This window comes from Biomphalaria glabrata, chromosome 7 (genome assembly GCF_947242115.1).
Source record: "Biomphalaria glabrata chromosome 7, xgBioGlab47.1, whole genome shotgun sequence".
Lineage (NCBI taxonomy): Eukaryota > Metazoa > Mollusca > Gastropoda > Planorbidae > Biomphalaria > Biomphalaria glabrata.
This window is the reverse complement of record NC_074717.1, coordinates 12,903,013-12,930,719: the sequence shown is the minus strand read 5'-3', so window position 1 is coordinate 12,930,719 and position 27,707 is coordinate 12,903,013. Positions and strand designations below refer to the sequence as shown.

Here is a 27,707-nt window from a genome sequence, read left to right as displayed (position 1 = left end):
GCAGTAACTCGGTTTATTGAAAGAGAGGAATCAATAATTTAGGGAATGTGAGCCTGAGAGGGAGGGAGAGAAAATAGAGAGAGGGAGAGAGAGAGAGAGATGAATTAGAGAAAATCAGAGCGTATAGAAAATGTGAGCGTGTGTGTGTGTGTGAGAGAGAGAGAGAACGTATTGCCATACCTTAGAAGCTCACATTGATGAATGCAATACATTATAGCTGTAGATCTTTCAGTCTTACAGGACACTCTGTGTGTAAAATTAAATATTCCATTTGAATGGTAACGTTGGTCTATCGTTTTTACAGCGAGTTAACAAACGTATAGACAGGTTTAATTGAATGACTCGTTAAAGGTTTAATCGTCGTAAAACTAACTTCAGATTTGTTGACTTCTCCTTCTTTTAGAGACTGTTGGAAGCTGAAACACATATCTTCATTTTATGTTATCTAAATAATATTCCTTTCATTTGGTACACTGCAAATATGCATAAACCTTTTTAACAAAGTTTATTGGTCCACGAGAAAATGGATCATAAAAAAAAAACTTATCTAGACCTGAATTCTTCACTCTGTGTCCCCCGTTAACTATCAGCACGTCGAAATGTTTAGTGCCCCCTCTGTAGACATGTTATCTCGGAATTGGGATAGACTAGTATTGATCTTTAGAAGGAGGAGAGGAGTGTCCAAATGAGATGGCCAGTTATCGATTTCTCAAAGTTTTCTCCTTGACTTCAACCTCTGAATTGAACAGAACTAGAGACTTGTGTCTAAATACTTGCTTGCTTTGTCAGGGCCGGCTTTAGGTAATTGGAAGCCCTAGGTGAAGTGAATTCGGTGACCCCCAAATGAAATATAAAATCGATGCAAACCGAAAATATAGAATTAAGACTGAAAAATAATTAAGCAAATTAAAAAAAAAACTAACCTTTAAGATTTAGAGTAAATTCTAGAGCTTAAAGCCATAGAGATCTCCTATGTTTGAGATTTGAAACAGACAGAGCTAGACTAGTAGACATAGAGCCATAGAGCTCTCCTATGTTTGAGATTTGAATGAGACAGAGCTAGACTAGGAGACATAGAGCCATAGAGCTCTCCTATGTTTGAGATTTGAATGAGACAGCGCTAGACTAGGAGACATAGAGCCATAGAGCTCTCCTATGTTTGAGATTTGAATGAGACAGCGCTAGACTAGGAGACATAGAGCCATAGAGCTCTCCTATGTTTGAGATTTGAATGAGACAGAGCTAGACTAGTAGACATAGAGACATGGAGCTCTCCTATGTTTGAGATTTGAATGAGACAGCGCTAGACTAGTAGACATAGAGCCATAGAGCTCTCCTATGTTTGAGATTTGAATGAGACAGAGCTAGACTAGGAGACATAGAGCCATAGAGCTCTCCTATGTTTGAGATTTGAATGAGACAGAGCTAGACTAGTAGACATAGAGACATGGAGCTCTCCTATGTTTGAGATTTGAATGAGACAGCGCTAGACTAGTAGACATAGAGCCATAGAGCTCTCCTATGTTTGAGATTTGAATGAGACAGAGCTAGACTAGTAGACATAGAGACATGGAGCTCTCCTATGTTTGAGATTTGAATGAGACAGCGCTAGACTAGTAGACATAGAGCCATAGAGCTCTCCTATGTTTGAGATTTGAATGAGACAGAGCTAGACTAGGAGACATAGAGCCATAGAGCTCTCCTATGTTTGAGATTTGAAACAGACAGAGCTAGACTAGTAGACATAGAGCCATAGAGCTCTCCTATGTTTGAGATTTGAATGAGACAGCGCTAGACTAGAAGACATAGAGACATGGAGCTCTCCTATGTTTGAGATTTGAATGAGACAGCGCTCGACTAGTAGACATAGAGACATGGAGCTCTCCTATGTTTGAGATTTGAATGAGACAGCGCTAGACTAGGAGACATAGAGACATGGAGCTCTCCTATGTTTGAGATTTGAATGAGACAGAGCTAGACTAGGAGACATAGAGACATGGAGCTCTCCTATGTTTGAGATTTGAATGAGACAGCGCTAGACTAGGAGACATAGAGACATGGAGCTCTCCTATGTTTGAGATTTGAATGAGACAGAGCTAGACTAGTAGACATAGAGACATGGAGCTCTCCTATGTTTGAGATTTGAATGAGACAGAGCTAGACTAGGAGACATAGAGCCATAGAGCTCTCCTATGTTTGAGATTTGAATGAGACAGAGCTAGACTAGGAGACATAGAGACATGGAGCTCTCCTATGTTTGAGATTTGAATGAGACAGAGCTAGACTAGTAGACATAGAGACATGGAGCTCTCCTATGTTTGAGATTAGAATGAGACAGAGCTACACTAGTAGACATAGAGACATGGAGCTCTCCTATATTTGAGATTTGAATGAGACAGCGCTAGACTAGGAGACATAGAGCCATAGAGCTCTCCTATGTTTGAGATTTGAATGAGACAGAGCTAGACTAGTAGACATAGAGACATGGAGCTCTCCTATGTTTGAGATTAGAATGAGACAGAGCTACACTAGTAGACATAGAGACATGGAGCTCTCCTATGTTTGAGATTTGAATGAGACAGAGCTAGACTAGGAGACATAGAGACATGGAGCTCTCCTATATTTGAGATTTGAATGAGACAGCGCTAGACTAGGAGACATAGAGACATGGAGCTCTCCTATGTTTGAGATTTGAATGAGACAGAGCTAGACTAGGAGACATAGAGCCATAGAGCTCTCCTATGTTTGAGATTTGAATGAGACAGAGCTAGACTAGTAGACATAGAGACATGGAGCTCTCCTATGTTTGAGATTTGAATGAGACAGAGCTAGACTAGTAGACATAGAGACATGGAGCTCTCCTATGTTTGAGATTTGAATGAGACAGAGCTAGACTAGGAGACATAGAGCCATAGAGCTCTCCTATGTTTGAGATTTGAATGAGACAGAGCTAGACTAGTAGACATAGAGACATGGAGCTCTCCTATGTTTGAGATTTGAATGAGACAGCGCTAGACTAGGAGACATAGAGCCATAGAGCTCTCCTATGTTTGAGATTTGAATGAGACAGAGCTAGACTAGGAGACATAGAGCCATAGAGCTCTCCTATGTTTGAGATTTGAATGAGACAGAGCTAGACTAGGAGACATAGAGCCATAGAGCTCTCCTATATTTGAGATTTGAATGAGACAGAGCTAGACTAGGAGACATAGAGACATGGAGCTCTCCTATATTTGAGATTTGAATGAGACAGCGCTAGACTAGGAGACATAGAGCCATAGAGCTCTCCTATGTTTGAGATTTGATCCAAGTTTCGCAATTTGTTTCTCTAAATATTTGTGTCTTGTGCGAGGCCCATTTCCATCAGAGGCCCTAGGCTGCTGCCTACTTAGCCTATGCCTAAGGCCGGCCCCGCCACAGTGCACCAACAATTGTAGGAATGTGGTCTGAATACTTAGTGAGTTTAATTAAGGAACTCTAGATCGTCTTACATAAAAGTTCATTTTAGAAATAGTTCATTTTTTAAAGGAATGAGACACTTAAGACACTTCTATTAAGGCGTTGTCTTTGTGTAGAACGAGTAAGGAAGAAACCATTTTTTTAACAATTTCTCTAAGCAGCTTGCAAATTCTTCAAAAAGTGTAAATACAAAAACCTGGGTTGGTGGACTCGGATCTCGAAAACGGCTCTAAAGATTTTTCTAGAAATTAGAAAGTTTATGTATATTTTAGTATGAAAAAAAAACTTTCTAATTTGCCACACTGGGAAAACTCTGGTTTGACTTTATAATTTTTCAAAATAAGCCTATAATAATCTAATAAAATAAATTTGACATGGAGGTCTAGAAAATCTTTAACTTGAACAGACATCTTTGGGTATTTCCGCATATAGTCATTAAAAGAGTTGAAAACAGGCGTTCAGGAACATTTTATACACTGTGTTCTAAGTCTGGACCATAGACATAAATAAATATAGACTGGCCGATTAAAGAGTTTTATGAAACGAACATTTGTGACTTGCAATTTTGTGTACTTTATTATACAGCATTTATGAGCAGTATAAAAGTTAAGTATTCATATCTATTTCAGCCACACACCTATATATATTGTAAATAAGGAAGCAGTGCAGTTTTGTTTAATCTCTAAGAATGAAGATCATGCAATTTTTTCATAATTCGGAAATCCGAATACAATAGATATACATGTTTTCAAGTTACATGAAGTTACTTCCTTCGGCCAGTCTATATTTATTTATGTCTATGGTCTGGATCTATAGGCCTATCACCAAACTAGAATCTTCTATACAGTGTATCTAGATCTAGTATTGTAATCTAGATGACTGTCTTTTAACATTATTTGCCATGGATACCCTAGATCTAATGTTAATGACGAGGACATAATATAAATCTTACTCTTAAGCCTTTCAAATACTTTATTGAAATGGTATACAGTAAGACATTCTTTGAATTAACTCATTTAGTGCGGGGTTACTCTAAGGGAGTAGGTTCTGTAGCGCTGATGGTAAAGTTCCCCTTTCAGACCTTGGCAGATGATGTAAATGTCAACTGTTTCTGTGGCCATCGGTTAACGAGGGTGTCATGTGGCCAGCACAACGACCAACCGCCTTTACTTTTTCCCAACTAACGTCAGCTGGGTGGACTAAGAGGCGCCCGAAGATCCCGAAATTAAAAATGCCAGTCTTCACCAGGATTCCAGCCTCGGTTCCCGATTCGAAAACCAAGCGCTTTACCGCTCAGCCACCGCACCTCCATAGCGCTTATGGTGGTGACCTATTTTCTTTTAAAATAAAATAAACAATTTTAAATTATATAATAAAACTTTTAAACGTTACGTTAGTCTTAGTAACTCTAACCACCCTGCAGGTCTTTGTTCATTTAGAAACACTCAATTGTTTCAATCAAAATAATTCACAGTGAAAGAGTTAACGACCGGTCCACAGTCTGTCAAGCATATCACTATTTGTAAATGAATGTCAATATTAGATTATAACTGCGTATCAAGAACGATGATTTATAGACAAATAAGGAACATTTCGGTAAAGTACAAACAGGACTACAATTTATTTATACATTCCTATAGGTCACATGAAACTCACAACAAAGAAGGGAAAAGAATCATAAAACCTTTCTCATTAATGTCCAAATTAAAAACTTAGATACTTTGGCGATATGGCAAGATGTAGCAGAGTGAACAATCTTATAGGGCACCGTAATAAGTCGAGGACTTATAAACAAATTGATGGGTTACATTAAAATTGTTAGAAAACCCTTAAAATAATGGAAAGTTGTGAAAGAGCAAGCAGTGGTGAAGATTAACTTTCTGTCACATCTTCACTGTCTTAAAAGTAACTGGATAACGTGATATTTCTGCTGGACATGTGTTAACAGTGGACATCTGGTCGACTTAGTCAACCTTAAGTGACACCTACTGAGACACAGCCAACAGTGGACATCTGGTCGACTTAGTCAACCTTAAGTGACATCTGCTGGACATGTGTTAACAGTGGGCATCTGGTCGACTTATTCAACCCTAAGTGACATCTGCTGAGACACAGCCAACAGTGGACATCTGGTCGACTTATTCAACCTTAAGTGACATCTGCTGAGACACAGCCAACAGTGGACATCTGGTCGACTTATTCAACCTTAAGTGACATCTGCTGAGACACAGCCAACAGTGGACATCTGGTCGACTTATTCAACCTTAAGTGACATCTGCTGAGACACAGCCAACAGTGGACATCTGGTCGACTTATTCAACCTTAAGTGACATCTGCTGAGACACAGCCAACAAATGTTTCAGATGACCAGCCTTGACATTACATCTTGATATCTTCTACAGCTTCTGGGACCTTGAAACTCAAATCCAACTTTTTGGACTCCATCGATTTCTAAACAAGATAAGAAGTGCACATGTAACACTTGTTCAGCTACTCTGTCACTTCGAGTAGAAGTCTAAACTCACTTGTGGCTGACATTGAAATATCAAACAGTATTTAGACTCCAGACCATCCTGACGTCTCTAGGATTCACTTTATCGCCGCCCCCGCACCCTCACCATCTCTCCCTGGACCACACGACGGACAGGACAAAATCCAGGGCATTCTCAACTCAACCGGAAGTGGCTACATCTGACTGGAAGTTATTATCAGCTCAATGACCGGAAGCAAGTGGCCACGGAAACCCAGCCCTTTTAGTAAGATTTTGTAAAAGAATATAGCAGTTCATATTGTAGTGACCTAGTTTAGTTTAGAGATTATGTTCGTTGTAAATAAATATATTGTGTATTGTTTTTAGCGACGGTAAAAAGTAGTGACGCAGCCAGACAGACGAATGACCTTGCAGAATACTGGTACATGATAGGAGAGATAATATGGCTAGGCTGAAGAAATAAGGTATAGTGAAAAAAAAACAACTCCTAATTATAACGATGGATAGATGGACAAGACTATCATCCCCATTTGTGAATAAACATCAGTTGAAGTCTCCACAGGTTTTATTAAGTATATATATATATATAATTGTTGTGTCCCTTGGATGTGTTCAGTCTCGCGTTTAGAATACGTTAAATAGTAACAAAATCCAAGCCATACCAATAAGTTCATCTCTTATATTCTCAAGGGACGTCTAGGGTATGAATATGTCTTAGTCGTATCTATATATATGTTATTTGTACTCTACAGATATGTGTATATGTTTGCAATGTGTTCTTAGTTGAAGCATGCATTTTCTTTTCAAACATAGTTCCCTTTTCAAAAATGTTAACATTAGCCGACTGACATGATTGCTTTTATTGGACAAAGCTCCAGATAAAATTGTTGATTATCATGTTCTCAGAGAATGTCGTGTATTTCAAACAAGTTTCTGGAGTGGGGGGGGGGGGGGGGCAGACAGCAGAATATCTGAACCGAAATAAAAAATCAATAAATTCTGACATAAAGATTTGATGTGTCCAGATATTGATGTTTTCATCATGACATTCTTTAGCATTGTTCATTTTGAGCCTGAACATAAGATAGGAGGATGTTGTTGTTGTTGTTGTATGTTTCTTATGTGTCATCGTCGTCGTCGCTGTTACTGCTTCTGCCGTTGTTGTTATTTGTTCAATTATTTTTGTCAATAACGGAAACGAATTGAGTCATACAAATTTTTTTTTTATTTCAAGACAATTCCTCCTTTATGCAGCTGATAATGTTTGTCACAGCGAATATTTTGACGAATGATAGAAAGAAAGGAAACTCCCCCACCCCACCCAAATAAGCATGGTTAAACAAATGTATAGATCTACTCCCACCCCACCCAAATAAGCATGGTTAAACAAATGTATAGATCTACTCCCACCCCACCCAAATAAGCATGGTTAAACAAATGTATAGATCTACTTATAGTATATACAATTCTAATGATAGGCCTTTAGATCAACAATTAAAAGACTAATGAATCTCTATTTTAAATTAATCATTAACACATGCAGGAATACTTCCTGACGTTTTTGTGTTCAAGATATAGAATGTCTTTAACACCAGACCAAATATAAACTAAAAGATTATTATCTTTGAAAAAAAATCTCAAAACAGAGTTTTTCATGTGTGGCCAATTACCTAGTAATTCTTTTCTCAAAGATATACATAAGAAGTCAAATTTCTCGAGATTTGTATCCACCCACACACGAAGAGCTTGCAAGCTGAAAAGAGGAATTGTAAAATGGAAAGAAATATTTTTTTAACAGATATAACTAAAATGGACGTTCACATAAAAACTGGAGTATCTGGAATTCGCAGACGACATAGCCTTATTATCACACAGACTAAAGGATACGCAAGAAAAGGTCACAGCCTTAAGTGAAGTAGGAAAAAGAGTAGGCCTCAAAATAAACCACCAAAAAACAAAAGTACTGAAAGTTATAACAACAAACAAAATGGAGACATAGATTCTCAGACCATAGACCAAGTAGATAGATTTATATACCTTGGGAGTGTAGTCAGTGTATCAGGTGGAACAGATGAAGACATTAAATGTCGTATAAATCTAGCGCGTCAGACATTTACTGATTTACACAGTTGAAACCAACCTGGAAATCTCCGCACATCTCAAACAAGACTAAACTAAGAATCTTTGACATGCGATATCAATGTGGTCCTACTGTATGGTTCTGAAACAACAACAAAAACGACCTTCATCAACAGATGTCTGAGAAATATTTTAAAAATACGCTGATATGACAAAATAGAAAACAACAAACTGTGGGAGATTGATGGACAGAGAAACATAGAGGTGCAGATCTTAGAGAGGAAGTGGAGATGAATTTTTCACATCCTTAGAAAAGATATCAACAACAGAGCTAGACAGGCCTTAATGAGGAACCCTCAGGGTACAAAAAGCGAAGAAGACCAAAACAATGAGGTGGCGCAGTGCATTAGATGAAGCAGAGAGTTCTGAGTCGAAAAATTATGCGTTGGTCATGTTGAGATAGCTTATCAAAGGGGATGTGAGCTGGTCCAATTCTCATTTATTCTATACTCTATTATTTTCAACGATTCATCTCTACCCAGAAGAAATGACCAACTCATTAGTTTTCGACCCAGAACCGGACACAAGAGAATGAGACAACATATGATGCGGAAGCTTAAACTCGGGACGAGCGAAACCTGGCCTTGTGGAGCATCACCAGAGACGACTGACCATGTCCTTCAAAGCTGCATCAAGAGGCCCGAACAAGACTCTGGCCCCAAAACCTTCCTATGGAACAATAACTATACAGAGAACTGCCTGGTCTGGAAACCACTGCGCAGTTCATCTCAGATATAGGATTACTGATCTGAACCCTCCGACATGTCAAATGAGAACGAGGAAGAAGAAACTTAGTCTCCTTTGATAGCGCACTACACAGATGAAGGTTCAAAGAGGAACTCGTTTGCAAAGTGAGTTATAATTAGCTACATTCAACCCCATTTCGGTCTTGTTCAGCAGCGATTCTCAAACAACGGCATATGGGCATAATGCGGACCTTGGCAAGATGAAATCCTACCCTTCAAAACGTATGCCCACAGCTCATAATGTGAGAGAATCAGTTTTATTGGACGGGGTGAAAGTTTAAGAGAAGCTACTTTCTTTGTATTAAAGTACTTCACAAACTGTACACTGTAGTGCTCTAATCAAGACTTACAACATACAAGCGAGTCCGCACAGCTGCTCGGCTTCAGTAAACCTTTAAAACTGATGGTCGAGTCTTCGACTCTAAGGGTCTCTATTGTCACCTCTTCTGGCGTCTCTAAATATGGCGTATTTCCTGTCTAATTTTTATTTTTTAATACTCAAAATACTACATGTATATAATATCAACATACTATGATCATAAAAGACCATGCCACAGTATTCAACGTTTCCTTTGGCTCCACCATGAGCCTATTTCTTTGAAAATAAAATATTTATATGCAAAAGCTTAAAAACAAAACAAAAATCTGATTTTTGACATTTCCTATTGTTTCAAAACTGGAGGATAATAATAAGAAAATATGAGTTCTCAACATTAAGAAATACAATGACCTCGTTCGAAGAAAATTTTTTTACATGCTTTTTTTTTTTTTTTTTTAATTCTATGCATGTTTTTGTGAGAGCGGGCATGTGTGTTTTAGCATGGGATGTCAGTCTTATCAAGGTGAGATTGTGTCTTAGCGACGGATGATTGTAAGCAGTGATTGTGATAAAGATTGTTAAAAGCATCCGTCATTGAATGTGTTGGAGGGAGTTAACATTATTTTTTAGAAGGCCTATACCAACAGATGGAGTTAAAACTATATTATATCTGTGATTATTTGCATACTTATTTTAAACTTGATGCTAGCTATTCCATCATTCCAAAACAATATTATTGCAATTTTGATTTATTTAAACAAGTATATTTGTTCATTTTATTTTTATTTTTAGCGGCCCCCGAAAGGGGAAAAGACGCTATTAGTCTGTCCGTCCGTCCGTCCCATTTAGATCTTGTAAACTAGAAAATATTGTTAAGACCCTATTGGCGGCGCAAAAGGGTTGACTATAGGCCCAGCTGACACACATGGGGAATCACTAAGGTCAGCGGGGTCATGGACAAGGGACAGTACTACGATTACACGATTACACGCAAAAATGACCAATGTTATGGTCATGTGATCGAAAGCCTGCGTGTACGAGGACACAGTGTGTAGGAAAGCGGAGTTCAAGACCGGAGAGCGTCGAGACCGGGGCTGTTAGTCGGCTATGAAGTCGGTCCTGGTCGAGTCCTCATGTGTTGATGTACAAGTCCAGAAAGAGAGACAGTAGAGTTTTGTACGGTGATGTACAGAGTGACATTTTAGTTGTTGATGTGTTTGGTGCCAATTGTCTAGTATTGGCTGTTACCTACTTATTTACTCATTATTAAAGTACCCGATATTGTGAAGCTCTTGTTGTCAAGTTCTTGATGTGTTGATGTGTTGTGTTGTGTTTAGCAGTGTTTACAGAAGGCCTGAGTAGGAAGAGAAATCGTAACAATATATTGAAAATCCGACAAAGTTCAAATTTCTGATCCAACGGCTACTTTTTTTCTTTTCTGAAAACGGAAAATTAAAATTTTAAAATCAACGATGCAGTTTTTTCATAAAAATACACCATTTTTACAACTAGTCACTATTAATAGTAAAAAAAAAACACGTGAGGCATCTAAGTAAAGGTTATGAATACGTATCATATTTTAAAACATTTATGCAAAGGTTTTAGATTTTTTGTAAAAAAAAATAAATAATTTTACAATTGTATTACTGTTCTGTCATACTAATTTCTACATTTAAATAAAAAAATGTTTACTTTTTTTTAAAGAGAAAAAATCTTTTTAGTATGAATATAAGTGGAACATAATTTAAAATAAAAATTAATACGTTGTTTTTCATATCATCGAGTGAACTTCACAGTAGAAAAGCAGTCATAAAACACTTAACTAAAGGAAATATTTATAAAGGAATTTTTTTTCATGAGTCTTTGAATAAGAGATTTACCCTTTACAAAACAATTAGATCAATTAGATAATCATTATATGATATTGATAAGGCTATGTTCACCTCCAACTTCCCCTTCACTGTCACCTATCCCTTAGTCTGCTGGACCTTTGGGACACCACAGAAGATCTGTCAACCTTCTTTCTCCATTCTTCTCTGTCATTTGCCTTAGAATTTTATTCTGATGTTCTTTCTGAAAATATCGAGACCTGCCTTTTTACCTGCCTGGGTGGACCACTTCGAGGGCCAATTTTGAGTTTGTGTTTCCACAAAAACTGTCTTTGTAACCTTGTTTAATTATTACATTAATATATGTGATATTTCTTGCTTTTTGATTGCTATACATTATTATTTTTTTGTTTCAGTGCAACAATATATATATAATTTGTCATTAATCAAGAGTAATATTGGGTCAAAGGTTAAGGTATTTGAAACTCTTTGATAAAGAATTGTACAGCAACTATCTACAGACTGACCTATATCAATACACATTATCCCACATATACTTTGACACACGCACACACAGTCACCTTTTCCCCCTTCTGTATTAACAACCACCCCCCTTTCTTAATTCTTAATCACAGTTGTATACTTCAAATATTTGTGATATTGAAAGAAAAAAATAGTTTCTTTAGTGTGTAAGTCTTCCTATCTTCTTACGAGAAACCGCTCGATAGGGCGTAGCATGCGGAGGACTTCTTTTCCACGGGACTCGAGAGTTTCTAATGAGACATGCAATACAAACAGAAATTGGTCTTAAGGAGTAGGATTCAATTCAGAGGAGAAAAAATCAATGCAGATTTCAAGTGAATTTGAAGTTTGTCTTTAGACTTAGTTCTACCTCAATAGGAGATGGCTGAAATGAAGGATTTAATAAGGGCTCTGGGATATAAGATGTATGTAGAGCTGTGGAACATACATTAGTTGTATGTGTGCTGTGAAGGAGCATAATGGCTCTGGGATATAAGATGTATGTAGAGCTGTGTAACATACATTAGTTGTATGTGTGCTGTGAAGGAACATAATGGCTCTGGGATATAAGATGTATGTAGAGCTGTGTAACATACATTAGTTGTATGTGTGCTGTGATGGGGTCACGGATAACAAATTAATCGTAGATCTATTTGAAAAAGAAAATTTACCTTGTATAAATTTGGTCCACACAAACACACTAAATAACAATCAAAATAGTTTTTAAAAAATTATTTTTTAAAATAGCAAAGCGTTTTTTTTTAAATTAGAAGGAACTTCGCATTTACAGCTATATCTCTCAGAAAGGTAGAATATATATTTCCCTTTTTCTATATAAAATAAAATAAATAATTACTAATAACTAATTGACTTAATTGATTCATGTTTTGTTAGGTATAATAAATAATTCAACTTGATCTGAGAATGGGCGTGGGAGAAATAACGTGTACAATTATCTAATAGGACTAAACCCACAGATAACCATATCGCTTAATACTGGATAATTTATTTCCCTTGTTGATATAAACAATTAATTACCAGCAGTTACTTGACTAATTATTAAATTGTTTTATTGACTCATGTTTTATATACTATACTACCGTATAGTTAATAAAAAAATCTGCATCCCTAAGTGGCCATCAGCTAATCTATTGTCTTAATAATTTATAGATTCAAATTATTAATACATTTATACGTATATCAAGATCTAGATCTGGGCTGTATTCAGTCTGATTTAGATTGTGGTCAGGTGTATAATGTAAATATGTCAAGACTACATCTCATAAAATAGTCCTTTTCTTAAAAACAAATTACCACTAAAGTGTAGTTGTTATCAAAAATCTATTTAAAAAACAAAATTAAAATCAGTATTTCATTCAATGAGTTAATAAATGGAAAATGTATTTTAAAATGAGCCTTTGATACTTTTTACATTTTTCCCTTCATGTTTTCATTGAAAAGTGGTGTACATTTATGAAAAAAAAAACTGCTTGCATAGCTGCTTTTAAACATTAATTTTTGGCTTTCAGAAACGAAAAAAAAAATAGCCGTTGCATTAGAACTTTGAATGATCTCAAATATTGTTATGTCGGATTTTCAATATAAATGTCTAGTGAACAAGATCTAAACGGTACGGAACAACAGACAGACTACTAGCGTATATAGAGCTACAGATCTATAGGATATAGAACTATAAGATACATAGCTATAAGATATTGAGATATAAGATACAGATGCTAAGAGAAATGGCTAAAAGATAGAATTGATTGATTCCTATCCAGTAGTAAAATGTTAGCAACCAAACAGACAGCTCTGTCTACACATTTATAGGCGTGCCTAAGTGAAACTCCCAAAGGGCCATCCATCTTGATATGTCCACACAACTCTGTGTACCGACTACTTAGTAATCAACCTGACATAAAGGGAAATAAATCGATGGTACCGACTTCACTTCATGACAATGGCTATGAGCTGATCTCCCTTATGTATAATGTCATTAAATTGAAGAAGACATAGAGAAAGTGGACGAAGGAATGAGAATCTTGTCAACCATTACACGAGCCTGGATCGTACAATGTACTTAACAGGATGGTAAAATATTTGAACATATGTAAATACCATTTGTGCCTGAGCACTATATACACAATTTATAACTTTTACAAAATGATCCTTACATGATGAAACAAAGATTTTGTTTTATTATATCACACAACATAACAGAATGCGACAACACACTGTACCGGAAGCTCAAAATTGGAACCAGTGAAATCTGCCCATGTGGAGTATCACCAGAGAATGCCGACCACGTCCTCCAAAACTGCTCTCTTTACCAAGAGGCCCGTACAAGACACTGGCCCCAAAATACCCCAATAGAAAGAAAACTATATGGAGAGCTCCCTGATTTGGAAACCACTGCGCAGTTCATCTCATGTATTGGTCTAGTCATCTGAACGCTCCAACATAACAATGAGAACGTAGAAGAAGAAGAAGATATCACAAGTCCCAAAAAGCCCATAGAGTCTGGTGCACACGAGGCGCCCTAACCGTGCTTCCCTGAGGTGGAGCTGCACAAACCCGAGCAAGCTATTATAGCACAGTGGAGAATGATTCTTTGTTCCATTGGCACTTCCTTCACATGTCTCAGACCAAACTTTGACTAACAGTGCTCCGTTGTTTGGGGGGGGGGGGGGAAGTAGAGCAATTCGTCTCTTATATTCTCTCTGATGCTCTTTTGCTATAAGGAAAACAATACAAATTTTTCCCCATAAGTCTTTGGCGAAAGAAGTCACTCAGGAAAGCAATCATCATCATCATCATTATCATCATTATCATCGTCACCAACTCCATTTGAGTATGGGCTTGGAAGGCTCAAATCCTCTCTTACAAAAGCCCTGGACAGAAACCCTGCTGTCTTGCGTAGTGAATGGATGTCACCATACAGATCAAGAACTTGTGGTTTCCAAGCCCTGTCTAAAGTTTAGCCTGATGCTTCCGAAATGTAAGGTCCGTCCTGCACTGTTCTATGCTATAATAGCTTGTTTAGGTAGGAGCATCCTCCACCACGGACAACAGAACGACCTGACCTTTTACTCTGAGTGCTTCCAGTCCCAAGAGTTTAACTCCTACGTTATTACACTGTGACTTACTTGGGAACGGGCTTTGTCCGGATAATCGATCGTCCGGATAACCGATTGCGGAATATTATAAACGGTCCTTTTCATCGACACTATCAAGAAAAATGCATACGGGCGTAAGGCGCCGTACGTAAACGAACAAAAATTCCTGTGCTAATATTATATGATATTACGTCATTGTTTGTTGTTCATGTTTTGTACGAAAGCAAAAGGATTGAACGGAAATAAAAAGATAGTTTTTCTATGTCTACTTTGATCATTACAGTCTCGTTATTATTATTATTACAATTAATTAATGTCTACAGTATGTTAATGTTAATATTTATCTGTGACAATAGAACAATTCCAATAAAAAATGCAGGGAACAAAGCGTTATACGTAGTAGACTACGATTATTGAGAGAAATAATCTTGTCACAGGTTTCTTGTTGTTGTTGATTGAAGTGCTAATTCACTGATAGTACTGAGAAGTGCTAAAGTTGTAGACTCTTTCTTGAGATGTCAGATGTTACAAGAAGTTACTGTGATGAGCTGGGGATTCTATAGATGTAAATCTCTAGATCTAAATACTATCTTAGAGATTTAATAAATGAAGATCCTTTTTTAAAACAAACACAGAACTTAAATTCAAAACTTGGAAAAAAAAAATATTTAAATTTACTAGTAAATTTAATACGAATACAAAGACTGATGTCTACAAATTCTAACTCAAAACTAAAATACGTCTTATCTCTACAAATATTTACATCCAGACTGAAGGTTCTAGATGGCGACTTTTTGATATTATTTTTGACATTTGGCTTAACCAATGAAAATATTTTCTTCAACCAATCAAAATCACTTCCTGTGAGGTGTCTCTTACTTGACTGACGTTTGCCATGGGTATTTCTGACACCTAGCAGTCGGTTATCCCGTGCTTGCCATAGTTTATTTTAAATTATACTTTGGTTTATTAAACTGATACGTGACACATCTCTTATCTTTCACTGCTCATCAGCAACATATCAAACAAAAAAGCAAGGGGAAAAAAAGGAATTCAGGATGTTTGACGTTTTTGATAACTGACGTCAGGGTAAAAGACGTTCGACAGTATTTTATATCACAGATAAAGATAAAGGCTTTTTTCTTATTCCGAATGCTAGCACTAATTCTTTCAAGTGCTCCTTCTTCTCTAGTGCCATTAGAGCATGGAACGGGTTGCCTGAATCAGCCGGGGAAAACCAATGAACAACAGAGTTTTGAAGTCTTTAATTAATGTGTAGTCAAAGACGCTGTGCGTGGGAAAGGGGGGGGGAGGTCTAGGACATAAAAACACTTTCACTTCTGAACAAAAGTCCGAAACAAATGAAACAAAACCACAAAGTCACCCAAACTCTCAGCTTTATCCACAGACGTTATTAGTTACAAACTTGCTAAATGATTCCAACTTTATGGAACTCCCTCCTGAAGAACACATATGTGTTTGTACAATACAAGGGCGGAACAAGAAAAAAAAGGGGACTGGCGATAGAAATACATTTTTATGATGTATTTCACTGTAAAGTCCGAGTGAAGACAAGTGTCGTCCACTGCGCACTTTGACCCACATCGCACTAAGGATAAAAAGCAACTTTAATTATATGAAAGCAAAAATCCCTATGTCACTGAATGAGCTATATGTGTTGCAGTGTTGACAGTAACAGTAAATAAAGTTTTTAAAAAATAGCAATACAAAATAGGTTTTTATATCATAACATAAAAATTAATTAACCAGCTGGAAAAAAAAGAGCAAGAAGATGTAATGTTACGATCAATAGCATCAACTGTGGTTGAACTTCTTTCCTGCTGCTACACATCTAGCAAGAATGTGAATGCAATATATTCCAAACATCTTAACACATTATCCAACTTTTGAATTTAGCACACGCTAATATGTGTATCACGACTATTTCACTAGCATACAATTAACTCTATCACTTCCATTACACAGGTTTAACATTCAAAGGGAGTTCTTGCGCATGTAATCCCAACAGAATAATACTACACTATCTATGAAGGAATTTTTAACTCTAGTCCTGCTGTCGATTTTGATGTCGAAAGTCATGAACGCGAAACACAGAGCTGGTGGTAGCCCTAAGGTTAAATAACTGAGCTGGTGTCAGCCCTAAGGTCGAGGAAATCAATGTCCGAAAGTAAGGACGCACTGAGGCCCTCTGTTTTAAGGGAGACTATTTGGATACAGAGACGAGGAAGTGGAACGCACGCGCGTTGATGCTGGGAGAGGTATCTATATTGGATCACAGTTGAACTAACACATGTGTGCACATGTCCGTATCAAAGGGTGAGCGGGGTAAGGACAGGGGGATGAAACAGCTGTCCACAGTAGATCAGGGCTTGATATGCAGCCAGGACTGACTTTGAAAATCTTGTCTCACTGAGACCTTGAAGCACGCTACAAAATAGCAAGAGGGAGGGGGGGGGGAGGACAGAGCAAGGGTACAGAAGGAAAGGGAGAGCGGGTGGGGAACCGCAAGGGAAGTGGAGAGAGAAGGGGGGGGGGTAAAACATATGACCAAGTAGCCGTCGAGTTCGGGCGTGCGTGTATTGGGATCGATAGCTCTGCGCACGTGCGACAAGGGCGAGTAATCCCACACACAATATCAGAAAACGAACGTCGTTTAAATTGTATGTAATTATCGTTCTTAGTAACTGTTTTGTTATTGATCAGGAGTTTGTATTAATTGAATGACATGGCCCAGATAGACAGGAGCTAACACTTACATTTCAAAATGTGCTCAGAGTTTCTACAAATATTTCAGCTGGCTGACCTCTTCGTAACCAATAGTGTCACCAGAAGAGTAGAGATATGTAATGTAGCACCCCGCTAGTCAGTAGAGTAGAGATATGTAATGTAGCACCCCGCTAGTCAGTAGAGTAGAGATATGTAATATAGCACCTCGTTAGTCAGTAGAGTAGAGATATGTAATGTAGCACCTCGCTAGTCACTAGAGTACAGACATGTAATGTAGCACCTCGCTAGTCAGTAGAGTAGAGATATGTAATGTAGCACCTCGCTATTCAGTAGAGTAGAGATATGTAATGTAGCAACTCGCTAGTCAGTAGAGTACAGACATGTAATGTAGCACCTCGCTAGTCAGTAGAGTAGAGATATGTAATGTAGCACCTCACTAGTCAGTAGAGTAGAGATATGTAATGTAGCACCTCACTAGTCAGTAGAGTAGAGATATGTAATGTAGCACCTCGCTAGTCAGTAGAGTAGAGATATGTAATGTAGCACCTCGCTAGTGAGTAGAGTAGAGATATGTAATGTAGCACCACTATACTGACGATTGTCAAATGTTGCCTTAATATTCTCTCTGTCAATCTCTCACATAGTCGGTATACAAACACACACAGAAAAGCACATATTAGCTGCAAAGACATTTGAGAGTTCAAAGTTCAGGTCTTTAATTAACTTTTTTTTTACAAAGCTTATATTAACTCATTATGTCCCTCTGACAAGTAAAAAGTTTTTTAAAGTATTTTCTCCTACATCCAATCTCGGATCAAGCTGAAATTCTGCATAGTTTTTTTCCTTTGCCTGACAAAACCATTAGTTAATAAACTATTAATAATTAATGTTTTTCGGTATCAAACAAGAGAAAGAAATCGTACTTGCCTGATGTGATGTTATATATCTCTTAAATGAAATATATCTGTTTAATGCCACACATGTCTTTAATGTCGTACATTTCTTTAATGTCATACATGTCTTTAATGTCATACATTTCTTTAATGTCGTACATTTCTTTAATGTCATACATTTCTTTAATGTCGTACATTTCTTTAATGTCATACATTTCTTTAATGTCGTACATTTCTTTAATGTCGTACATTTCTTTAATGTCATACATTTCTTTAATGTCGTACATTTCTTTAATGTCATACATTTCTTTAATGTCATACATTTCTTTAATGTCGTACATTTCTTTAATGTCATACATGTCTTTAATGTCATACATTTCTTTAATGTCATACATTTCTTTAATGTCGTACATTTCTTTAATGTCGTACATTTCTTTAATGTCATACATGTCTTTAATGTCGTACATTTCTTTAATGTCGTACATTTCTTTAATGTCATACATTTCTTTAATGTCGTACATTTCTTTAATGTCGTACATTTCTTTAATGTCGTACATTTCTTTAATGTCACACATTTCTTTAATGTCGTACATTTCTTTAATGTCGTACATTTCTTTAATGTCGTACATTTCTTTAATGTCGTACATTTCTTTAATGTCATACATTTCTTTAATGTCGTACATTTCTTTAATGTCATACATTTCTTTAATGTCGTACATTTCTTTAATGTCGTACATTTCTTTAATGTCATACATTTCTTTAATGTCGTACATTTCTTTAATGTCGTACATTTCTTTAATGTCGTACATTTCTTTAATGTCGTACATTTCTTTAATGTCATACATTTCTTTAATGTCGTACATTTCTTTAATGTCGTACATTTCTTTAATGTCGTACATTTCTTTAATGTCGTACATTTCTTTAATGTCGTACATTTCTTTAATGTCGTACATTTCTTTAATGTCGTACATTTCTTTAATGTCGTACATTTCTTTAATGTCGTACATTTCTTTAATGTCGTACATTTCTTTAATGTCATACATTTCTTTAATGTCGTACATTTCTTTAATGTCGTACATTTCTTTAATGTCGTACATTTCTTTAATGTCGTACATTTCTTTAATGTCGTACATTTCTTTAATGTCGTACATTTCTTTAATGTCGTACATTTCTTTAATGTCATACATGTCTTTAATGTCATACATGTCTTTAATGTCGTACATTTCTTTAATGTCGTACATTTCTTTAATGTCGTACATTTCTTTAATGTCATACATTTCTTTAATGTCGTACATTTCTTTAATGTCATACATTTCTTTAATGTCGTACATTTCTTTAATGTCATACATTTCTTTAATGTCGTACATTTCTTTAATGTCATACATTTCTTCAATGTCGTACATTTCTTTAATGTCGTACATTTCTTTAATGTCGTACATTTCTTTAATGTCGTACATTTCTTTAATGTCGTACATTTCTTTAATGTCATACATTTCTTTAATGTCGTACATTTCTTTAATGTCATACATTTCTTTAATGTCGTACATTTCTTTAATGTCGTACATTTCTTTAATGTCGTACATTTCTTTAATGTCGTACATTTCTTTAATGTCATACATTTCTTTAATGTCGTACATTTCTTTAATGTCATACATTTCTTTAATGTCGTACATTTCTTTAATGTCGTACATTTCTTTAATGTCGTACATTTCTTTAATGTCGTACATTTCTTTAATGTCGTACATTTCTTTAATGTCACACATGTCTTTAATGTCGTACATTTCTTTAATGTCGTACATTTCTTTAATGTCGTACATGTCTTTAATGTCGTACATTTCTTTAATGTCGTACATTTCTTTAATGTCATACATTTCTTTAATGTCGTACATGTCTTTAATGTCACACATGTCTTTAATGTCGTACATTTCTTTAATGTCGTACATTTCTTTAATGTCGTACATGTCTTTAATGTCGTACATTTCTTTAATGTCGTACATTTCTTTAATGTCGTACATTTCTTTAATGTCGTACATTTCTTTAATGTCGTACATGTCTTTAATGTCGTACATTTCTTTAATGTCGTACATTTCTTTAATGTCATACATGTCTTTAATGTCGTACATTTCTTTAATGTCGTACATTTCTTTAATGTCGTACATTTCTTTAATGTCGTACATGTCTTTAATGTCGTACATTTCTTTAATGTCGTACATTTCTTTAATGTCATACATTTCTTTAATGTCGTACATGTCTTTAATGTCACACATGTCTTTAATGTCGTACATTTCTTTAATGTCGTACATTTCTTTAATGTCGTACATGTCTTTAATGTCGTACATTTCTTTAATGTCATACATGTCTTTAATGTCGTACATTTCTTTAATGTCATACATTTCTTTAATGTCGTACATTTCTTTAATGTCATACATGTCTTTAATGTCGTACATTTCTTTAATGTCATACATTTCTTTAATGTCGTACATTTCTTTAATGTCATACATGTCTTTAATGTCGTACATTTCTTTAATGTCGTACATTTCTTTAATGTCGTACATTTCTTTAATGTCGTACATGTCTTTAATGTCGTACATTTCTTTAATGTCGTACATTTCTTTAATGTCGTACATGTCTTTAATGTCGTACATTTCTTTAATGTCGTACATTTCTTTAATGTCGTACATTTCTTTAATGTCATACATTTCTTTAATGTCGTACATGTCTTTAATGTCGTACATTTCTTTAATGTCGTACATTTCTTTAATGTCACACATGTCTTTAATGTCACACATGTCTTTAATGTCGTACATTTCTTTAATGTCGTACATTTCTTTAATGTCACACATGTCTTTAATGTCGTACATTTCTTTAATGTCACACATGTCTTTAATGTCGTACATTTCTTTAATGTCGTACATTTCTTTAATGTCACACATTTCTTTAATGCCACACATGTCTTTAATGTCATACATTTCTTTAATGTCGTACATTTCTTTAATGTCGTACATTTCTTTAATGTCGTACATTTCTTTAATGTCATACATTTCTTTAATGTCGTACATTTCTTTAATGTCGTACATTTCTTTAATGTCGTACATTTCTTTAATGTCATACATTTCTTTAATGTCGTACATTTCTTTAATGTCATACATTTCTTTAATGTCGTACATTTCTTTAATGTCATACATTTCTTTAATGTCGTACATTTCTTTAATGTCGTACATTTCTTTAATGTCGTACATTTCTTTAATGTCACACATGTCTTTAATGTCGTACATTTCTTTAATGTCGTACATTTCTTTAATGTCACACATTTCTTTAATGTCGTACATTTCTTTAATGTCGTACATTTCTTTAATGTCGTACATTTCTTTAATGTCGTACATTTCTTTAATGTCACACATGTCTTTAATGTCGTACATTTCTTTAATGTCACACATGTCTTTAATGTCGTACATTTCTTTAATGTCACACATGTCTTTAATGTCGTACATTTCTTTAATGTCGTACATTTCTTTAATGTCGTACATTTCTTTAATGTCGTACATGTCTTTAATGTCGTACATTTCTTTAATGTCATACATTTCTTTAATGTCGTACATTTCTTTAATGTCATACATTTCTTTAATGTCGTACATTTCTTTAATGTCGTACATTTCTTTAATGTCGTACATTTCTTTAATGTCGTACATTTCTTTAATGTCGTACATTTCTTTAATGTCATACATTTCTTTAATGTCATACATTTCTTTAATGTCATACATTTCTTTAATGTCGTACATTTCTTTAATGTCGTACATTTCTTTAATGTCGTACATTTCTTTAATGTCGTACATTTCTTTAATGTCGTACATTTCTTTAATGTCGTACATTTCTTTAATGTCGTACATTTCTTTAATGTCATACATTTCTTTAATGTCACACATTTCTTTAATGTCGTACATTTCTTTAATGTCATACATTTCTTTAATGTCACACATTTCTTTAATGTCACACATTTCTTTAATGTCATACATGTCTTTAATGTCATACATTTCTTTAATGTCGTACATTTCTTTAATGTCATACATTTCTTTAATGTCGTACATTTCTTTAATGTCGTACATTTCTTTAATGTCATACATTTCTTTAATGTCGTACATTTCTTTAATGTCACACATTTCTTTAATGTCATACATGTCTTTAATGTCATACATTTCTTTAATGTCGTACATTTCTTTAATGTCATACATTTCTTTAATGTCGTACATTTCTTTAATGTCGTACATTTCTTTAATGTCATACATTTCTTTAATGTCATACATTTCTTTAATGTCGTACATTTCTTTAATGTCATACATTTCTTTAATGTCATACATTTCTTTAATGTCATACATTTCTTTAATGTCATACATTTCTTTAATGTCGTACATTTCTTTAATGTCATACATTTCTTTAATGTCGTACATTTCTTTAATGCCACACATGTCTTTAATGTCATACATTTCTTTAATGTCGTACATTTCTTTAATGCCACACATGTCTTTAATGTCATACATTTCTTTAATGTCGTACATTTCTTTAATGTCATACATTTCTTTAATGTCGTACATTTCTTTAATGTCATACATTTCTTTAATGTCGTACATTTCTTTAATGTCATACATTTCTTTAATGTCGTACATTTCTTTAATGCCACACATGTCTTTAATGTCATACATTTCTTTAATGTCACACATTTCTTTAATGTCATACATTTCTTTAATGTCGTACATTTCTTTAATGTCATACATTTCTTTAATGTCATACATTTCTTTAATGTCGTACATTTCTTTAATGTCGTACATTTCTTTAATGTCATACATTTCTTTAATGTCATACATTTCTTTAATGTCATACATTTCTTTAATGTCATACATTTCTTTAATGTCATACATTTCTTTAATGTCATACATTTCTTTAATGTCACACATTTCTTTAATGTCATACATTTCTTTAATGTCATACATTTCTTTAATGTCATACATTTCTTTAATGTCATACATTTCTTTAATGTCATACATTTCTTTAATGTCATACATTTCTTTAATGTCGTACATTTCTTTAATGTCATACATTTCTTTAATGTCATACATGTCTTTAATGTCGTACATGTCTTTAATGTCATACATTTCTTTAATGTCGTACATTTCTTTAATGTCATACATTTCTTTAATGTCGTACATTTCTTTAATGTCATACATTTCTTTAATGTCATACATTTCTTTAATGTCGTACATTTCTTTAATGTCATACATTTCTTTAATGTCGTACATTTCTTTAATGTCATACATTTCTTTAATGTCGTACATTTCTTTAATGTCGTACATTTCTTTAATGTCATACATGTCTTTAATGTCGTACATTTCTTTAATGTCGTACATTTCTTTAATGTCATACATGTCTTTAATGTCATACATTTCTTTAATGTCGTACATGTCTTTAATGTCATACATTTCTTTAATGTCGTACATTTCTTTAATGTCGTACATTTCTTTAATGTCGTACATTTCTTTAATGTCATACATTTCTTTAATGTCGTACATTTCTTTAATGTCATACATTTCTTTAATGTCGTACATTTCTTTAATGTCATACATTTCTTTAATGTCGTACATTTCTTTAATGTCATACATTTCTTTAATGTCATACATTTCTTTAATGTCATACATTTCTTTAATGTCGTACATTTCTTTAATGTCATACATTTCTTTAATGTCGTACATTTCTTTAATGTCATACATTTCTTTAATGTCATACATTTCTTTAATGTCGTACATTTCTTTAATGTCGTACATTTCTTTAATGTCGTACATTTCTTTAATGTCATACATTTCTTTAATGTCGTACATTTCTTTAATGTCATACATTTCTTTAATGTCGTACATTTCTTTAATGTCATACATTTCTTTAATGTCGTACATTTCTTTAATGTCATACATTTCTTTAATGTCGTACATTTCTTTAATGTCATACATTTCTTTAATGTCACACATTTCTTTAATGTCGTACATTTCTTTAATGTCATACATTTCTTTAATGTCGTACATTTCTTTAATGTCATACATTTCTTTAATGTCATACATTTCTTTAATGTCATACATTTCTTTAATGTCATACATTTCTTTAATGTCATACATTTCTTTAATGTCATACATTTCTTTAATGTCATACATTTCTTTAATGTCGTACATTTCTTTAATGTCGTACATTTCTTTAATGTCGTACATTTCTTTAATGTCGTACATTTCTTTAATGTCATACATTTCTTTAATGTCATACATTTCTTTAATGTCATACATTTCTTTAATGTCATACATTTCTTTAATGTCACACATGTCTTTAATGTCGTACATTTCTTTAATGTCATACATTTCTTTAATGTCATACATTTCTTTAATGTCATACATTTCTTTAATGTCATACATTTCTTTAATGTCATACATTTCTTTAATGTCACACATGTCTTTAATGTCGTACATTTCTTTAATGTCATACATTTCTTTAATGTCACACATGTCTTTAATGTCGTACATTTCTTTAATGTCGTACATTTCTTTAATGTCATACATTTCTTTAATGTCATACATTTCTTTAATGTCATACATTTCTTTAATGTCACACATGTCTTTAATGTCGTACATTTCTTTAATGTCATACATTTCTTTAATGTCATACATGTCTTTAATGTCATACATTTCTTTAATGTCATACATTTCTTTAATGTCATACATTTCTTTAATGTCATACATTTCTTTAATGTCATACATTTCTTTAATGTCACACATGTCTTTAATGTCGTACATTTCTTTAATGTCATACATTTCTTTAATGTCACACATGTCTTTAATGTCGTACATTTCTTTAATGTCATACATTTCTTTAATGTCATACATTTCTTTAATGTCATACATTTCTTTAATGTCACACATGTCTTTAATGTCGTACATTTCTTTAATGTCGTACATTTCTTTAATGTCACACATGTCTTTAATGTCATACATGTCTTTAATGTCGTACATTTCTTTAATGTCATACATTTCTTTAATGTCATACATGTCTTTAATGTCATACATTTCTTTAATGTCGTACATTTCTTTAATGTCGTACATTTCTTTAATGTCATACATTTCTTTAATGCCACACATGTCTTTAATGTCATACATGTCTTTAATGTCGTACATTTCTTTAATGTCATACATTTCTTTAATGCCACACATGTCTTTAATGTCATACATGTCTTTAATGTCGTACATTTCTTTAATGTCATACATGTCTTTAATGTCATACATTTCTTTAATGTCGTACATTTCTTTAATGTCGTACATTTCTTTAATGTCATACATTTCTTTAATGCCACACATGTCTTTAATGTCATACATGTCTTTAATGTCGTACATTTCTTTAATGTCATACCTTTCTTTAATGTCATACATGTCTTTAATGTCATACATTTCTTTAATGTCGTACATTTCTTTAATGTCGTACATTTCTTTAATGTCATACATTTCTTTAATGTCGTACATTTCTTTAATGTCGTACATTTCTTTAATGTCATACATGTCTTTAATGTCATACATTTCTTTAATGTCGTACATTTCTTTAATGTCGTACATTTCTTTAATGTCATACATTTCTTTAATGTCGTATATTTCTTTAATGTCGTACATTTCTTTAATGTCATACATGTCTTTAATGTCATACATGTCTTTAATGTCATACATTTCTTTAATGTCGTACATTTCTTTAATGTCGTACATTTCTTTAATGTCATACATTTCTTTAATGTCATACATTTCTTTAATGTCATACATTTCTTTAATGTCGTACATGTCTTTAATGTCATACATGTCTTTAATGTCGTACATTTCTTTAATGTCATACATTTCTTTAATGTCATACATTTCTTTAATGTCATACATTTCTTTAATGTCACACATGTCTTTAATGTCATACATGTCTTTAATGTCGTACATTTCTTTAATGTCATACATTTCTTTAATGTCACACATGTCTTTAATGTCATACATTTCTTTAATGTCGTACATTTCTTTAATGTCGTACATTTCTTTAATGTCATACATTTCTTTAATGTCATACATTTCTTTAATGTCGTACATTTCTTTAATGTCATACATTTCTTTAATGTCATACATGTCTTTAATGTCATACATTTCTTTAATGTCACACATGTCTTTAATGTCATACATTTCTTTAATGTCGTACATGTCTTTAATGTCATACATTTCTTTAATGTCACACATGTCTTTAATGTCATACATTTCTTTAATGTCATACATTTCTTTAATGTCGTACATGTCTTTAATGTCATACATTTCTTTAATGTCACACATGTCTTTAATGTCATACATTTCTTTAATGTCACACATGTCTTTAATGTCACACATGTCTTTAATGTCGTACATTTCTTTAATGTCGTACATTTCTTTAATGTCGTACATTTCTTTAATGTCACACATGTCTTTAATGTCACACATGTCTTTAATGTCACACATGTCTTTAATGTCGTACATTTCTTTAATGTCACACATTTCTTTAATGTCGTACATTTCTTTAATGCCACACATGTCTTTAATGTCACACATGTCTTTAATGTCGTACATTTCTTTAATGTCGTACATTTCTTTAATGTCGTACATTTCTTTAATGCCACACATGTCTTTAATGTCACACATGTCTTTAATGTCGTACATTTCTTTAATGTCGTACATTTCTTTAATGCCACACATGTCTTTAATGTCACACATGTCTTTAATGTCGTACATTTCTTTAATGTCGTACATTTCTTTAATGTCACACATGTCTTTAATGTCGTACATTTCTTTAATGTCGTACATGTCTTTAATGTCATACATTTCTTTAATGTCGTACATTTCTTTAATGTCGTACATTTCTTTAATGTCACACATGTCTTTAATGTCGTACATTTCTTTAATGTCGTACATTTCTTTAATGTCGTACATTTCTTTAATGTCATACATTTCTTTAATGTCGTACATTTCTTTAATGTCATACATTTCTTTAATGTCATACATTTCTTTAATGTCATACATTTCTTTAATGTCATACATGTCTTTAATGTCATACATTTCTTTAATGTCGTACATTTCTTTAATGTCGTACATTTCTTTAATGTCATACATTTCTTTAATGTCACACATTTCTTTAATGTCATACATTTCTTTAATGTCATACATTTCTTTAATGTCATACATTTCTTTAATGTCATACATTTCTTTAATGTCATACATTTCTTTAATGTCATACATTTCTTTAATGTCATACATTTCTTTAATGTCATACATTTCTTTAATGTCACACATTTCTTTAATGTCGTACATTTCTTTAATGTCGTACATTTCTTTAATGTCGTACATTTCTTTAATGTCACACATGTCTTTAATGTCAT

At 33.8% G+C, this 27,707-nt stretch overlaps 1 protein-coding gene across 3 annotated transcripts in view; it reads right to left on the bottom strand.

Annotated features, from left to right (window-relative positions):
• LOC106052312 (cyclic nucleotide-gated cation channel beta-1-like) overlaps positions 1 to 27,707 on the bottom strand; it is a 205,236-nt gene that overhangs the window by 72,773 nt on the left and 104,756 nt on the right. Inside the window, exon 1 of one of the 3 annotated variants that reach the window (XM_056034768.1) lies at positions 16,389 to 17,046. The exons of 1 other annotated variant lie outside the window; for it this stretch is intronic. The gene's annotated coding sequence lies outside the window, so the exon portion shown is untranslated. Of the gene's footprint in view, positions 1 to 16,388; positions 17,047 to 27,707 lie in introns of those variants that run through there. One more of the 3 variants, XM_056034767.1, reaches the window with a different exon arrangement.